The sequence below is a fragment of the Melopsittacus undulatus genome, unplaced genomic scaffold (genome assembly GCF_012275295.1).
Source record: "Melopsittacus undulatus isolate bMelUnd1 unplaced genomic scaffold, bMelUnd1.mat.Z mat_scaffold_541_arrow_ctg1, whole genome shotgun sequence".
In the NCBI taxonomy this organism is placed as follows: domain Eukaryota; kingdom Metazoa; phylum Chordata; class Aves; order Psittaciformes; family Psittaculidae; genus Melopsittacus; species Melopsittacus undulatus.
The window spans coordinates 1-5585 of NW_022994405.1; the positions used below are offsets into that span (position 1 = coordinate 1).

At 36.5% G+C, this 5585-nt stretch overlaps 1 long non-coding RNA gene across 1 annotated transcript; it reads left to right on the forward strand.

Annotated features, from left to right (window-relative positions):
* Positions 1-506: 506 nt before the first annotated feature.
* LOC117438648 (uncharacterized) lies at positions 507-5585 on the forward strand. Its single transcript, XR_004550934.1, has 3 exons — positions 507-564; positions 4004-4085; positions 5525-5585. It is a non-coding gene; the product is annotated as an uncharacterized lncRNA (long non-coding RNA).

Consider the following 5585-nt stretch of genomic DNA (forward strand, 5'->3'; position numbering starts at 1 on the left):
GTTTACACTTGGACAGAGAAAGAATCTAACTGCAAGGAAGCAGAGATAAACTTTGAAGCATGTTGTAAGTTTTGTGCGTGTACTGTCATTAATCAAGCAATGTGACGTAACTCACAGACATAAGTATACAGACATGAGTTAAGAAACTAGTTTTTTGGATTATCTGGTTTTGTGATAGTAACATAGAATGGCTTTTGACAAAGAGCTTTTAAGTAAACCTGCATGGTGTGTTTGAAGTAGGGAAAAAGGTGGTAATAAAATGGGATTGTGTTTAAAATGTTTTCCAGTAGGTTTTTTCAAAAGTATTTCCAAATACAGCTTATATGATTGGTCTAGCTAACTTGGTGATGTAATTTTTGTGCTTGGATTTCATGATACATGTATTTTTGAGGTGTTTTTCTTAAAGTGTATTAATACACTTTAATACACATTGATTTATCGTTGTCCTCCTGTGTTCAACTGGATTAAATCTCATCACTTAGCAGTTGTCTTTCTTTTTCTTTCAGTTGTTAGAATCAGCACACACAATGAATGAAGCTGCTGGTTTGCAATTCAGTTATGAAGGTATGTTTAACAACAACAGAAAAACAAACCCAAACCCAAACTTTAGGAACCGTAACTAATTCAATAAAGTAAACTTTGCTGGTAGGTATTTAAAAAGTGGTAAAGCATATGCTAAAAGTTACACTATTTTTTATTGCAATCACAAAACTGAAATGACAGACTTTGCAAAGGCAAAGGTGAAAAGATGTGGACCAAAATCCAAAAATAGAACAAAAAGGGGAGTTTGTTCCTTGAAGCCCTGGATTGTTTTACGTGTGTGTCATGAAGTGAATTCTGTTCCTGCTGGTTCCTTCATTGCCCGAAGTTGAGGCAAATAGTAATGGCTAACAATAGTAATTCTAAATGTTGTAGGTAAGAAATGTGATATGAAAAAAATATACCGAGTATGTAGCCACTCATAAATGTTTGTGTCAAGGCCCATCACAATTTTCTCTTCATGTTGACTTCAAGACTTGCTTGTAATTCTCACTAAGAACCATTAGTCTTAAACATTAGATAAATCCCCATGGTTCTCTAGCAAAACATGTCCCAGACCATGCCTTTGAGCCCTCAGAGCTTATTTAGGATTTTTTATTCTGCATCTGAATTTATGCAGTCTCATGCTGTTATCAAAAAAAACCCCAAAACAACAAAACAAAACGAAAAAACCCAACACATGATGTGTGAGTTTGTAGGAAATGGTATGCATGTAAAAGGGTCGTAGTTCTTGAGCTTTGGGGTTGCTTCTTGACATCATCTAAATCCAGGTTAAATCTCTTGCCTTATATTAATCTTTCTGGCTGATGTATTGGGGTAAGTGGGGGAAGAAGGGAAGGTTGGTATGGATATTAACATCATTATAAAAAGCTGAAGATTCCAAATGCAGTTCAGTTGTTGCACAGTTTTCCTGAGATATCTTCATGGTTTGGAGATGATTGAAAAGCTAATTATGCTCACTCTTGATTACTTTAGTTGTTCTAAGTGGTGAAGGTGTCTTTTCATGCAGTATCCTATGGATTTTGAAGCAACATGTCTACGATGCTCATGTGCTGAGGAGAACAGGTTTAATCCCTCTTTAAAGTAGAAGATCTGTTGCTAATTCAGTTCCCCATTGTACTTGCCATATTTTTGTCTTCTGATATTTATATACAACTTCAAAGATATTTTTAAAACAATTATCAGAAAGCTTTTTTTTTACCCAACCAGACCAACATTTTGAGGTTTCCAGATGATCAGATTCTATAAATGGGACTTCTTGGATGCTGGCAATAGAAAACAAAAGCTAGCATATTTTTGAGGGACACACTAGTTTTGAGTGCTGCTGCTCCTGGAAAATCCTTTCCTGGAAAACTATGAGTACTTTGCAAGGGTTTTGATTAATATGAACCGAATTTAAGCAAGTATATATACTTAAACTTTGTTGAAGTCCACAGTGTTTGAACCAAAACACTTTGATTTGTGTTATGTAGGCCCTGCCTTTTGGCCATTTTTGTGTTGATCTAAGAATGCTATTTCACATACTTTCAATATGAGCCCACAGAAAAATCTTGGCAGCAAAATTCTCACTAATCACAGCTGTTGTATAAAATATTTAGTTAGGAGTAAGCGTGTCTGAAAGTGATGGTATAAATCACATCATTTTGGACACATTTTTAAAAATCAAGACACTACTGAACATCTGCTTATCTGTGTCAATTTATGATATGCTTAACTTGTTGTGAAGCATTGACTCTGAGAGAGATCAGGGACAAGATACTGTTTTGTGAAGCATGGCTTTGCTAAAAAAGTGTGGCTGAGTCACCCTCAAATTTTCCTGTCCTTTCAGAATGATAAAAATTTGTATTTATAGCATGAATTCAGTAGTTGTATGTAGCTAAAACAAGACACATTGCAGATGCCTTAGAGGTATGACTGATAGGTATGCGACACTGAAAATAGCTATGTGAATGAGAGGTGTGAAGTTATACTGATGCTTGCGGCTTGTGATTTGTTTCTGGTGGTGCTTTCTCTACATCTTGAAAACCATGAGATCTGAAATCACTGAGGGTGCTTTTGAGCTGAAGCCTCAGGTAAACCTGTCTGATATTCACTACTTTTTGCACAGGTAGAAATGGCTGTTCTGTAATATAAGAATGTCATAATAATAAGGCTTTTTTTTGTACTGGTAGCAACAAATACCAGTGGAAATAATTGCAAATGTTTCTCTAAATTTTGAAATCCTGGAGCTGCTTTTCTTGTTGCTCATTAATCATAAAATTTCTGGAGAGAACAAAGATTCCTCTGGAAGGCCTGATGTGCTCTGGCTCCACTCCAGGGATTGTTCTTATGTAGCAGTAATAGAGTTTCTTCATCTCCTCAGCTGTATGCTCACTTAGCACATGAAGGAGTAATTGAGTGTACCTTGCAAAAGTGAATGTTTTCAGAAAGTTGGGATTTTTCATCATTTACAAATGTGGTGGGTTTCAGAAGACCACAGGTTGATTTCTAATTAATTCTGTGTTGATTGTCCAGGCAATCATCAGGATTGGGAGTGTGCTGTGTGTGCATGTGCTTGTTCACTGGTCACCTTTGGCAGTCTGGGAGGGAAGGGTGGCATGCTGGTGCAGGCAGCTCTGCAGGCAGTTATTCTTCTAAAAAAGACTTAATTTGCAGTACAGCAATTTACAATAACTTGGTCTGGTAGCAGTTGCTGCTTCAAGCAAAACTAATGTGCAGAGATGATGGTAATGTGTTCATGAGCTGCACACAGCAGAGTCAGAAAACATACCTGACTGGGCAGGTCTTAATGCTGAGATGATAATCTCTTGATAATCAGCAGGGACCAAAGATATTCAGAAGGTTCTGGCTCATATGAACTATTCATAAGTATCATAGTTATCATTGATACTTGGTTATCACTGACTTAATATGCATAATTTTCTTTCAGACATTTGGTTTAGTATTGAAAAATGTTTGGTGATAACTTCTCTGATGTGCAGCTGAGCATAAATCAGTCATCAGCACTTCCAGATTGGCAGTAATGTACATATTCTAACTTGTGATTGGGGTTCAACCTTCATTAAATAACAAATTTCCAAAAGCAGTCAGCTTCAAAAAAACCAGACAGACCTTTATGCAACTTATATGTTGCAACATATATGCATAGTCACTTGGCAATTATTAAAAAAACAAAATAAGCAAAGCTATTTCAGTTGTAATGTATGAGAGGTAATTGCTTGATTAATTGCCAAGCTACTAAAGAAAACTTAGGAGGTAAATAAACATGTATTTTCAACCAGCTGTTTTGCTTGAAGTTTCAGTCTATGTGTGGACTGTAATAAAAAACTATTATGGAGACTGGTAAATGTCTTGTGCAGTCAATAAGTAGCTACTATAGTGTTGGTTTGAATGATCCTACTGTTTTGGGGTAAGCTTAATGAAAGTAATTAATTCTTCCTTTCTGCCTCAACTCTTTTTAAAGCTGCTTCTCATAAAAGGAAACAAAGTCCCCCAACTTTCAGAAAGACGACTGAACAAGTCACAAAAAGGCAAAGACTGATTATGTAAGTACTGTTTTTTCACTCTGTGCATTGTAAAATAAATGGCATTACCTGACTTGGTCAGTGACGGTGGTAACATGAACTTGGTGTGTTTCATCACAAAGTCTAATCAAATTCAAATCTTGCCATCTGAATGACGTTTTTTCTGTGTTCTTCTCCTTGGGACTTCGGATTGGAATTACCTGTTTTGTTCTCTAGTATTTGTGGATTTGTATCCCAATATCCTGTTTGCAGCTTTTGTGGAAGTGGTTACAAAGGAAGCTTTACTGAGTTATTACCTAGTCACCTTAGCAAAACAGGGCTCAATGGACCTGGGTTTATGCAGTATTTTGATTTCTGTGTTTTGACAGTTCCATTACAGTGAAAAGGGTAAGGATTGAGGAAAAGTAAAGCTTAAACATGGGGTTTTAGAGTTTGTGAATTGTAGTGAGCAACACGCAGGGTTGGTTGTTAGGTTGTTTATTTTTTCCCCTTGCTTTTGCTTTTCCTCTGATTCCTGAGCTTGTTCCTCAGGACTAGAGCATACATTGCCAGCTACTGTACCATACTGCAGCTGTACTGTTAATGATACCATACTCTCACTGAGGAAAGGAACATTGTCCTCTGTTACTAGGAATGCTTCTGGGTGATCTGGTTTGTGCTCTTTCAGCAAATAGCATCATTCAGTGAAGTAAATATTGATCAAGCCTGTTGGCATCTCTGCTGTAGATAAGTAGATTTGTAACCAGTTTGCATTCAAAGCTCTGTGAAGAAACCTGTGTAAATTCTTTGTGGCGAATACATAAACAGAGCGGCTTGTGGCATGTAGCACTTTTGGCACTGGTTCATAAAAGAACTCCCTGTTTGCAGGCTGATAGTAGCTGTTAGTGCAGCTTTTGTTGATAAAAACTTTTGCCAGTTTTTGATGTGACTCCATGGTGCTGTGACATAGTATTTGTGGAATTTTTTACTTGTACATGTTCATATAAACACACCATTTGACACATTTATAGACTCTGGTGGGTTAAATACTGCATGCTTAGTAATCTAACCTGAAGTAACTGTTAACCCTGCCATCTTCTGCCTTAAATATCATCCAGAATCCCTGCTAACTTTTTACTTGAAATAAATGCAAACTAGATAGTTCTAAATTATTTATATTTTGGTATATATCTTTGCACTGTGTATGTTTTATTGAGTAAAGAATGAAAGCCTTGCAAGACTGAAGACACTTTCTATGCTTATGAAAGTTTTGGTCTTATATCAGCTATGGACAAGGAATCACTTCTGCAAATCAGATTTGTCTTAAGTGCTTTTGTAACTCAGAATGGCTTTTTAAGGATAAGCAATGTTGATTACATTTGATTGGTTTTAATTGTGGAGGTTTTGGGTTTTTTTTGTTTTGCTTGTTTCTAGGCTCATAATTTACATTAAATCTAACAGATTTCTTTTTTTTAATGTAGCAGGATAAGGCAGATCCCCAGAGAGAATGGGAGAAGCAAGAGATGCTGGTGGAGAAGCTGC